Source organism: Anomaloglossus baeobatrachus, chromosome 5, assembly GCF_048569485.1.
Source record: "Anomaloglossus baeobatrachus isolate aAnoBae1 chromosome 5, aAnoBae1.hap1, whole genome shotgun sequence".
Taxonomy (NCBI): Eukaryota; Metazoa; Chordata; class Amphibia; order Anura; family Aromobatidae; genus Anomaloglossus; species Anomaloglossus baeobatrachus.
In genome coordinates, this window is record NC_134357.1 from 506,219,232 (window position 1) to 506,231,335 (window position 12,104).

Consider the following 12,104-nt stretch of genomic DNA (forward strand, 5'->3'; position numbering starts at 1 on the left):
CATCCACTTTTGCTAAGCCAGCTGAAATAGCCTGGAGTGCCCATACGGCTGCGAATGCCGGAGCAAACGACGCGCCGATGGCTTCATAGACAGATTTTAACCAAAGGTCCATCTGTTTGTCATTTGCATCTTTAAGTGAAGCGCCATCCTCCACTGCAACTATGGATCTAGCTGCAAGTTTGGAAATCGGGGGGTCTACCTTTGGACACTGTGTCCAGCGCTTGACCACCTCAGGGGGGAAAGGAAAACGCGTATCTTTAGATCGTTTAGAGAAACGCCTTTCTGGGTGAGCGTCGTGCTTCTGGATTGATTCTCTGAAGTCAGAGTGATCTAACAAAGCACTCAATTTACGCTTGGGATAAAGGAAACGAAACTTCTCCTGTTCCGCAGCCGCCTCTTCTGCTGAAGGGGCTGGGGGAGAAATATCCAACAGCCTATTGATGGCTGAGATAAGATCGTTTACCATGGCATCCCCATCAGGGGTATCCAGGTTGAGAGGGGTTCCAGGAGTGGATTCCTGATCACTCTCATCAGACACATCACAGGGAGACTGATTGCGCTGAGACCCTGAGCAGTGTGAAGACGTCGAGGGTCTTTCCCAGCGAGCTCGCTTAGGGTGGCTGGGGCTATCATCTGAATCATAAACCTCGGCCTGTGAAGCCGGGGACCCCCCTGTGGGCTGGATACATTCCAAGTAAGGGGGACCTGAGGACAGAGGCCTCGCCGTGCCCAAAGACTGAGCCCCATGCATAGATTGCAAGGTTTCAAGGATTTTTGCCATAGACACAGACATATTGTCTGCAAACACTGCAAAGTCTGTCCCTGTCACCGGGGCAGAACCTACAAGCGTCTCAGCCTGGGTCGCTACCTCTCCGGACTCCGGCTGGCGAAGCAGCACCGGGTCGGAGCATTGCACACAATGGGGGTCATCGGAGCCTGCTGGTAGATTAGCCCCACATGCAGCACACGCAGTATACACAGCCCTTTTTGCCTTGGCCGCCTTGCGTTTTGAGGATGACATGTTGCTGCTTCCACAGAGCGATCTGGGATATGCAGCCAGAAGCGACCTCACAGTGCAAGAAATACAATATCTATATATCTGTACACAGTACACCGATACACAGTGAGGCACTAGAGGGACCAGCACAGAAAAATCGCTTACCGCCCGCTTAAAAAAGCGGGTGTGTGGTCGCCAGATAGCCCCTAGTCCAGGTCTCCCAGAGCCTTGCGTCCTTCCTCCAGCCAGGCATGCATGTAATGGCTGCCGGCATCCCGAGAGAGGAAGGGGGGCGGGCCCTGGGCGTTCCTGGCCAAGAGCGGGAAGCCTGCTTCCCTCTGTGCCAAGTGAGAGGGCTGGAGCATGTAAATCAGGCTCCAGCCCTCGTCGCTGCTAGCGAACAGCGTCTCTCCCCTACCCTGATTGACAGGGTGGGGGCGGGAACGAATCGGAGCTGCCGGCGTCCTAGGCCCAAAAAGCCGGGGACTAAATTTATAACCGCCGCCGCCGTAAAAGCGCGGACGGCGGATCCCCGGCGCACCACAAGTCACAGCAGCGCCGCCCGGTCCAGAGGGGGTCGGCGCTGCGTTCCCATACACAAAAAGTCCCCCAGTAATCTGTAGGGACACCAACTCCACGTTGCGGTCCCCGGCGCACTACAACACCCAGCCAGCCCGGAGTGTGTCTGTGCCTGCCGGGGACACAGAGTACCTGTATGATGCAGGGCCTGTCCCTGATCGTACTCCTGCTCCGTCTCCATCAGGTTCTAATGGATCTGTGGATGGAGCCCGGCGTCAGAGCTGAGAGGCCGGCAGGATCCCACTTCCACAGAGCCCTACCAGGGGATGTGGAAGGAAAACAGCATGTCAGGCTCCAGCCCTGTACCAGCAATAGGTACCTCAACCTTACAACACCATCCAGGGGTGAGAAGGGAGCATGCTGGGAACACTATATGTGTCCTCTTTTCTTCCATCCGAAATAGTCAGCAGCTACTGCTGACTAAAATCTGTGGAGCTATGCATGGAATGTCTGACCTCCTTCGCACACAAAGCTAAAACTGGAGAACCCGTGATACCACGGGGGGGTATAGCCAGAGGGGGAGGGGCCTTGCACTTTTAATGTAGTGCTTTGTGTGGCCTCCAGAGGGCAGTAGCTATACCCCAATCGTCTGGGTCTCCCAATAGAGCGCTGAAGAAAACGGTCCTTTTTTTTCACCGATGCATCCATGTGGCATCCGTGTGACATCCGTGTGCCTTCCGTTTTTTTTGCGTATCGCAAAAAACGGAAGCAGCAAGAAGGATAAATAGATGAGTAGATATAGAGAGGGATAGATAGATATAGAGAGATAGAGGGATGAATGAATGGAGGGATGGATAGATAGATAGATGAGAAAGACATATATAATGTCCCACCTCCCTGCATATTCTAAGCAGGCACCCTTTTGTGACTTTCATGTGGCACTAAGGTGCTTAGCCTTGTATTTAGCCAAAAAATAAATAAATAATAAAAAAAAATAAAAAAAAATTACATGCAGTCCCCCTATATTTTGTAGCCAGCTAGGGTAAAGCAAACGGCTGCAGCCTGCAAACCACAGCTGGCAACTTCACCTTGGCTGGTAATCCAAAACAGAGGGCACCCCACGCTGTTATTTTAAATTAAATAAATAATTTAAAACAAAAAACACGGGGTCCCCCCCCAAATTGGATCACCAGCCAAGGTAAAGCGGACAGCTTTTCTTGATGTTTTGGATTCCCTATTCCCCATAATGGGGTATGTTACATACATAATACATTTGTTAATATTTTGATGTATAAAATTATTAATAAAGTTGAGAATTTTAGTCAATGGTAGTTCCTGTATCCTTTGTAGGCTTATGATGATATATGCAGCAATACAGGGGGACACTTATAGGGTATATATTATGTCTTGGATTTGGGTCTGTGCCCTGCAGTCTCGGGCGGCGGCTGAATGTCCCTCACTGCCACCGACCCTTTGACAACTCCCCCTGCCCGGGAGAAAGAAAAGGGAAATGTGAGTGGAGGGAATAATGCTCCGAACAGAGGTTATCCTCCTTCTATTCTGGAAAGCTGTGCAGCTCTGCTGACAGGACCTGTGACGATATCACAGTCATGTGATCAGTCACCTGGGGGGAGGAGTCAGATTTCCCCTATAGGAAACAGCCGGAAACACAGAAGAAGCTAAAGGAGAAGTCTGCACTGGAGACCGATAATGAGGAGCTGGAGGGAACAGGGCTCAGTGCTGGGGGAAAGGACCGGGGCTCAATGCTCATAGGAAACAGCCGGAAATAGGAGAAGTTGGAGGAGAAGTCTGCACTGGAGACCGGTAATGAGGGGACGGAGGGAACAGGACTCAGTGCTGGGGGAAAGGACCGGGGCTCTGCACATAGGAAACACAGGAGAAGCTGGAGGAGAAGTCTGCACTGGAGACCGGTAATGAGGGGACGGAGGGAACAGGACTCACTGCTGGGGGAAAGGACCGGGGCTCTCTACACATAGGAAACAGCCAGAAACACAGGAGAAGCTGGAGGAGAAGTCTGCACTGGAGACCGGTAATGAGGGGACGGAGGGAACAGGACTCAGTGCTGGGGGAAAGGACCGGGACTATCTAGACATAGGAAACAGCTGGAAACACAGGAGAAGCTGGAGGAGAAGTCTGCACTGGAGACCGGTAATGAGGGGCCAGGGATGGAGGGAACAGGACTCAGTGCTGGGGGAAAGGACCGGGGCTCAATGCTCATAGGAAACAGCCGGAAATAGGAGAAGCTGGAGGAGAAGTCTGCACTGGAGACTGGTAATGAGGGGTCGGAGGGAACAGGACTCAGTGCTGGGGGAAAGGACCGGGGCTCTCTACACATAGGAAATAGCCGGAAACACATGAGAAGCTGGAGGAGAAGTCTGCACTGGAGACCGATAATGAGGGGACGGAGGGAACAGGACTCAGTGCTGGGGGAAAGGACCGGGGCTCTCTACACATAGGAAACAGCCGGAATCACAGGAGAAGCTGGAGGAGAAGTCTGCACTGGAGACCGGTAATGAGGGGCCAGGGATGGAGGGAACAGGACTCAGTGCTGGGGGAAAGGACCGGGGCTCAATGCTCATAGGAAACAGCCGGAAATAGGAGAAGCTGGAGAAGTCTGCACTGGAGACCGATAATGAGGGGCCAGGGACTAAGGGTACAGGACAGTGCTGGTGGAAAGGACCGGGGCTCTCTGCACATAGAAAACAGCTGGAAACACGAGAAGCTGGAGGAGAAGTTTTCACAGGAGGCCAGTAATGAGGAGCTGAGGACGTAGGGAATAGGATCCAGCACTGGGGGAAAGGATGGGGCTCACCGCTCATAGGAAACAGCTGGCTTCACAGGATAGGCTGGAGGAGAAGTCTGCACTGGAGGCCGTTAACGAGGAGTCTGGGATAGAGGGAACAGGACTCAGTGCTGGGGGAAAGGACAGGGACTCTCTGCACATAGTAAACTGCCAGAAACATAGGAGAAGCTGGAGGAGAAGTCTGCATTTGAGGCCAAAAAAATGTCACGGTTGTATTTTTGGAGACTAGAATTCAGAGTTGAGATCCCTCATGTCCATCTGGGACTCTTCATTTAAATGTGGTTTCTTTTTTTTCAGTACATCAGGAGTTAATGTCAGTTTTATTGTCCAGCAGTTCCTAGTTGAGTGTTTCAGCTGCAACTGCTTTATAGCCATGCCCCTTCAGGTTTAAATAGAGGTGGCTTCCCAGCAATCCTTTCTGATGATACAAATTCATATGTTCTCTGGCTGCCTTGGATAAAAGTTCTACTGTGAATGTTTCCTGTTCTCAGGCTTTATACTCTTTGTTGCTTTTCCCCCCCTGTTTGTCTTACGTTACTTTGTGTCTTGCATTGGGGGGGTCTAGTGTACCTCACCTTCCCTACACTAGCTAGGGCATCTATAGAGCCTTCTCAGGGTCTCCAGTTCCTGTTCGGTGATAGTTGAGGAGAGTAGGCTAGGAGAGTAGGGACAGCTGCAGGTTAGAATAGGAGGTTTCCCACCATCCCCTCTCACTAGTTCCAGGGCCTCCCTGCTGTTATTATGTCCCTGGTGTACCCTGTGGTAGTTGTGTTTTGTTGTGCGTCAGATGCACGTAGGTCTGAACGCCCTCGACATGCTTGTCATACCCAGCAAGTGTGACATTATCTTCAGTCAATTACATTTCTCTCTATTGCTCAGGAGACTGTGTCGCACAACTGATTCAGACTCTCTCTCAGGAGGTCACGGATCTACGCTCCCAGGTTGTGGAGCAACTGCAGCAAATTGCTGGGTTTCTGGTCTTGCTGCAGGCCCAGGCACAACCAGATCCCAAGATAGCCCTCCTGGATAAGTTTGCTGGTGGGAGGGATAAGTTTGCTACCATCAGGAAAGCCTGTAAGTTGTACTTCAGGCTCCACCCCAGAACTTCCGGCCTAGAGGAGCAGCAGCAAGTGGAGATAGTGGTCTTTCTATTGCAGGGAGATCCCCAGTCCTGGGCCTTGTCTCTGCCGACTGACTCCTAGGCACTGATGTCGGTAGATTAATTTTTTGCGACGTTGGCCCTCATATACAGCGACCCTGATGGTGTCACGCTCACCGAGTCTAAACTTTGTAGACTCCAGCGGGGGCGCGGCCTGCAAAGGAATATTGTTCAGAGTTCCGGAGGTGGGCCACTGACACCCATTGGAATGACCCTGCGCTCAGGAATCATTTCTGTCAGGGTTTGTCAGGCAAGCTAAGAGACTCTATAGTTTAATATGTCGCCCCAGAGTTGCTGGAGGCCATCATGGCTCTTGCTATCAGAGTGGATCGATGCCTCAGGGAGAGACCCTCTAAGACCCTGTCCCCTGTCATTCCACCCAGGGAAGAGTTCCAACTGATGCAAGCCGACGAACCCATGCAGGTGGGGGAAGCCTGCCCTCAGTCTGAGTCGCTTGCGCTTTCGTTGTGGGTCTGTGTCCTGTTTCTACTATGGTGATAAGGGTCATTACATCGGGACCTGTCCTGTTAGACCTAAGCCAACTCCATCTGGCAATAAGCCATGTCCTCCTGGTCAGGTGGATGGACACTACCAGGCTGTGTACATCTCCTTCATTTATACATCTCCGTTCACCATTACAGCAAATTGATCAGGGGAGGGTAGACGTTCCCATTAAGTGTGTGGCACCAGAGCGTAAGGGGTACTTTATGCGCTGCGACATCGCTACCGATATATCGTCGGGGTCACGTCGTTAGTGACGCACATCTGGCGCCGGTAGCGACATCGCAGCGTGTAACACTAATGAGCGACGATCAACGATCGCAAAATCGTTCCAAAATGGTGATCGTTGACACATCGTTCATTTCCTTAATATCGCTGCTGCCACCAGTACGATGTTGTTCGTCGTTCCTGCGGCATCACACATCGCTATGTGTGACATCGCGGGAGCGACGAACATCTCCTTACCTGCATCCACCGGCAATGCGGAAGAAAGGAGGTGGGCGGGATGTTACGTCCCGCTCATCTCCGCTTCTATTGGCCGGCCGCTTAGTGACGCCGCAGTGACGTCGCTATGACGCTGAACGCACCTCCCCCTTGAGGGAGGGATTGTTCGGCGGTCACAGCAACGTCGCTGACCAGGTATGTGCGTGTGACGCTGCCGTAGCGATAATGTTCGCTACGGCATCGATCACCAAATGTCGCACGAGCGACGGGGATGGGAGCTATTGCGCTCGACATCGCTAGCGATGTTGCAGCGTGTAAAGTACCCCTAAGTTGTTGAATGGACGGGGAGACTCCTCTGTTGTTGATTCAGCCAGGAGTTTTTCCTCTACTACCAGTTGTATGCTTGATAATAAACGTCCAGGTCAGGACCTATGTAAAAAAAATGACTATGTGTGGGTGTCCAACAAATGCACTGTCACGATTTCTCTGTGCAGAGCATCTTGCACACTAGGAGATGCTCTGCTGTGTTTTTCTGGACTACTGAGCTAGCAGTGGGACTATTCCTCTGTGCAGAGCATCTTGCACTTGGAGATGCTCTGCTGTGTTTTCATGGGCTACTGAGCTAGCAGGTTGATTGACTGTTCAGGATTCTATACTTGTTCTGGGAGGTGCTCATTGCTCAGGTGTTTCATTGTCCTGGTAATTGCTCTGATCTTTACTGACCATATTCTCTCAGAACTTTGCCAGTCGTAAATTCTGGTTCAGTTGTTGTGCTGTTGGCCTGTCTTTCTGCTAGTATTCTGATCTTTGTTTTCTGACCCCAGTCTGTTGTTTGACTCCTCTTTGTCTGCTCCCTGTTCCTGTCGGGACGTCCTGGCTTTTACCTTGGACCGCTACCTAACCATGTCTCAGTTTACTTCCTGAATCTATTATGTGCCTTCCTGGAATTCTGATCTTTGGATTGTAACCTGACTATGCCTCTGTGTACTCCCTGTAGCCATATGTGTCCTCCAGTTACCAGACTCCGGCTTTCCTGACTACTCTTCCATCTGTACTACCCGTAAGTAGTGACTTGCATTACATTACAATTGGTCAGACTATTTTTTTCTCCACCCACGGATCCAGTACATACGCTGTATGATCAGGTGGCAAACCTGACTCAGTCCCGGATCTAGCAATGGAGCATCAGAAGCTGGAATCTTCTGAGTCTCAGTTGCAGGGGCAATTGTCTACTACATTGGGTACGTCTCACAACCCCTTCCTACCGACTGTAGGCATGACTTCTGTCTGGACTGACTGATGTACAATTGATCTCTCCTAAACTTGTGGTGGCGCTCCCTGATAACTTTTCGGGGGAGAAAGACCAGTTCAGAATTTTCAAGGAGAGCTGCAAACTATTTTTTACATTCTAACCCCGATCGTCAGGGAATAAGTCCCAGTGGGTGGGAATTGTTATGTCCGTTTTAAGTCATTTTATTTGTCTGCATTAGCCCCAGAAAGGTCTTCTGTTGACGCTTTCTTTTTTTTTTTTTTTTAGTTGATATATGACGAACCTGACAGAGCCCAGGTGGCAGAAGCAAGAATCATGAATCTGACACAGGGAGGCCACACCACTGAGCATTATAGTTTTGAGTTCAGACAATGGTGATCTGAAGTCCTGTGGAATGATGCAGCCCTCAGGTGTCAGTTTCACAATAGCCTGTCGGATACGTTAAAGGACGCTCTGGCTCTCCACCAGGCTTATTGGGGAGGCTATGACTCAGGCAATCCAGATGGATCGCAGAATCCAAGAGAGACGTGAGGCTCGATAGGAGGTTCCCTTAGTCCTCCCAGTCTTGGTCATCTACCTGAGGCAGAGCCTATGGAAGTCGGTACAGTCCGTCCTAAAGACAAGGAGAGGAGGCGATGACGCGATCTTGGACTTTGCTCCTACTGTGGTCCCACTGGACATTTTCGGAAGGACTGCTTGGCACGCCCCCAGCAGACAAACAGTCGTGAAATGCCTAAGTCTGGGTGTTTATCGAGGAGGTCACCAGGATTCCACGTACCTCTTATCTCCTCAAGTAAAGTGTTAGTGAATGTGGAAATAATTTTTGAGAACCGATCTTTATCAACATTCACTTTCATTGACTGTGAGTCTGCAGCTAACTTTATCGATTCTGGACTGGTTATGAGACTAGGTTTAGGGACAGTTAGATTGGAAGGACCCATTCAGATTGTCGCCATTGACAAAACGCCGTTGCTCCAGAAGTTGGCCCAATTTGTAATGGTGTTATTCACTCTCTAAGTGGGATCTTTTCATACTGAGGCCATCTCCTGTTATGTGATAGATAATTTACCTGCGGGGTTGGTACTGCAAATCCCTTGGTTACATGTGCATAATTCTATCATTGATTGGTGTGAAAGGGATATTGTCAAATGGGGTTCTTATTGTCATAAGAAATGTCTCAATTCTGTTCATGTTTTCTCTACCAGACCGGAGGATCTTCTGGAGCATTTAAAGGATTTCAGAGAGGTTGTTTTGGAAAAAGAGGCAGAGATCTTACCGACCCATCGCCCTTATGATTGTGCTATCAATCTTATCCCTAATGCCTAATTGCCTAAAGCTCGCCTTTATAATTTGTCTGGCCCTGAGTGGGCTGCCATGAAGGCAAACATAAGCGACAGCTTACGGAAGAGGCATATCTGTCCTTCCTCCTCTCCTGTAGCTGCTTAATTTTTCTTGGTTTTTACTGACCATAAATATTTAGCTGATATTGAATAAGCAAAATTGTTGACCCCTAGACAAGCCAGTTGGTTATTGGTTTTCTCAAGATTCAATTTTTCCATCATGTTCAGGCCAGGGACCAAGAACTTGAAGGCTGATGCTTTGTCACGTTGTCTGGATTCTGTATCTCCTCCAGAACCTCCATCCTCCATTCTTCCTCAGGGTATTGTAATTGACATGGTGTTGAGTTGGAGGCAGAGATCCGTGATGCTCAGTCATTGGCTCCTTCCAGTACTCCTGAGTCCAAGTTGTTTGTTCCTGTATACCTGAGGTTGTGCTTGTTACAGGAATTTCACGACTCGGTGATAAGTGGTCACCCTGGGGTTACGGCCACCCAGAGGGCTATTTCCAGGCTCTTCTGGTAGTCATTCAAGCATAATGATGTTAAGGATTTTATATCCGCCTGTGAAACTTGCACAGGCACTAAAGTAAGTCGTAACCGGTCAGTCGGGGAATTGGCTCTATTACGAACTCCTGAAAGACCGTAGACCCATTGTACATGGATTTCATTACCGATTTACCTTTGTCTGGTGGGAAGATGGTGATTTGGGTGGTGGTTGACCGATTTAGTAAACAAGCAAACTTTGTTCCATTATCAGGGTTACCCAATGCCAAGACACTTTCCAGCTTTTTCATCAGTCATGTGGTAAGATTGCATTGTATCCCCCTGAATATCATGTCCGATAAGGGGGTGCAATTTATTTCTAAATTTTGGAGGGAGTTCTGTATAAGATTGGGCATTGACCAAGAGGACAAATCAGTCACTGGAACAAATTCTGAAAGGTGTTTTGTTGCGGCTCAGCAGGAGAACTGGTGCTTGTTCTTACTTCTTGCAGAGTTTGTTTTCAACAGTTGGGTCAATCAGTCTACTGGAACTTCGCCTTTCTTTTGTAATTATGGTTTTCATCCCCATTTTGGAGAATTTTCTAGGATAAGTTCTGGGTGTCCTGGAGTAGACATAGCCGTACAAAAACTTGTGGATGTCTGTAAGGAGGTACAAAAGAATATTGGGGTGGCCCAATTTTGCCAGAAGCAAAAGGCTGATAGGAAACGTTCTTCAGGTCCCATCTTTAAGGTGGGAGATAAGGTATAGTTGTCTTCCAGGAATATTAAACTCAAGGTACCCTCGACTAAGTTAGGTCTTAAATTTATTGGGCCATATGAGATCTTGGAGATGGTCAATACAGTTGCCTTTAGGCTAAAGGGGGCTTTACACGCTGCGATATCGTTAATGAATTATCGTCGGGGTCACGGTGTTTGTGACGCACATCCGGCTTCATTAACGAGATCGCAGAGTGTGACACCTAAGAGCGACCTTAAACGATCGCAAAAGATGTCAAAATCGTTTGCCGTGAAGAGGTCGTCCTGAAACCAAAAATCGTTGTATGCTTATTAGCTATGTTGTTCCTCGTTCCTGCGGCAGCACATATCGCTGTGTGTGACACCGCAGGAGCGACGAACATCTCCTTACCTGCGTCCTGCCGGCAATGCGGAATGAAGGAGGTGGGCGAGATGTTACGTCCCACTCATCTCTGCCCCTCCGCTTCTATTGGACGCCTGCCATGTGACATCGCTGTGACGCCGGATGAAGCGCCCCCCTTAGAAAGGAGGCGGTTCGCTGGCCAGAGCGATGTCGCAGGGCAGGTAAGTCCGTATGACGGGGACTAACGAGGTTGTGCGCCACGGGCAGCGATTTGCCCGTGTCGCACACCCGACGGGGGCGGGTACGATCGCTTGCGATCACGCTAGCGAGATCGCAGCGTGTAAAGTACACTTAAGACGTCCTCAGTCTTAACGTATCCCGAACGTGTTAACGTATTCCATAAGTGACTGTGGGAAAAAATTGTTTCTCTAGTCCCTTCCACGACAGCATAGGAGGTTGTCTCTCCACGCCCTAATTGGGACAGGAAGTACAAGAGGTTTAAAAGGACCCTCCCACCTCCCATAGCCAGTGTCTTTCCTGTCCCCATGGGGCATGGAGAGGTTTTCTTTTTCTCCTATGCTGTGGTGGCCGGCGAACTACAGTATAAATTTTTTTTTTCCCCTCTTACCTTAAGCCGGACAGTATCGGTCGGGCCTTCGCCGCTCCTCCCTTGCTGTTCCCTCACGCTGTGGGGGACCGCTGCTTCAGCCTTCCGGAACTCCTCTGGGGTGATGCAGGCTGTGGAGCTCCCCAGCCGGCGTCCTCCCTGAGCCACCGGCCGCTTCCTGCATGCACGCTGCTGGAGCGATCCGGAAGTGCTACCGCGGGCGGGACTTCCGGTCTAGCGAACTTCCGGTTTGAGCACTTCCGGTCGCGGAGGCAGCGTGGAGGACACACTGACTCGGCCTGTCCGGGACCGGATGCAGGAGGCGGGGAACGTTGGCTGTCACTGGGGAGGCAGGCCCTTCTGCATAAGGGCTGCCGTGAAGACGTCAGATTCATGGTAAGAGATTCGGCCGTGCTCCCTGTCATGTCTTCCCCTGCAGTTGCATCTGCAGAGCCCAGTGTGCCCCCTGCCACAGTAAGTACGGAGGGGGATGGTCCCTCAGGCATAGGTCTCAGGCGGATATTTTATGGCTAGTCAGAGAAGTCTGAGAAGTCCGATAAACCGGATAGACCTGACAGATATGAAAAATGTCCAGTCTGTATAAGGAAGCTCCCTGCAGTCTGGGATAAGAAGCTTTGCCAACAGTGTACGGACCAGATTGTTAGGGCCGAACAACCGTCCCTGGTAGACGAGTTGCGGTCCATGATGAAACAGGAGATTCAGGCCTCACTAGCCTCCCTCCCTGCTCCTGGCCCCTCTTCTCCAAAGAAAAGGAAACTCCAGTCAGCCCCGTCTGATCATGAGGACGCTGATTCCGCCTCAGAGGGTCCTGATGAAGGATTTCCCTCTGGGAGGTCTGACCA

General features: G+C 50.4%; 1 protein-coding gene across 1 annotated transcript in view; it reads left to right on the forward strand.

The window, feature by feature from the left end:
• Window positions 1-3,183: 3,183 nt before the first annotated feature.
• LOC142311978 (uncharacterized) overlaps window positions 3,184-12,104 on the forward strand; it is a 38,790-nt gene continuing 29,869 nt past the window's right edge. Inside the window, exon 1 of the mRNA XM_075350847.1 lies at window positions 3,184-3,340. The gene's annotated coding sequence lies outside the window, so the exon portion shown is untranslated. The remainder of the gene's footprint in view (window positions 3,341-12,104) is intronic.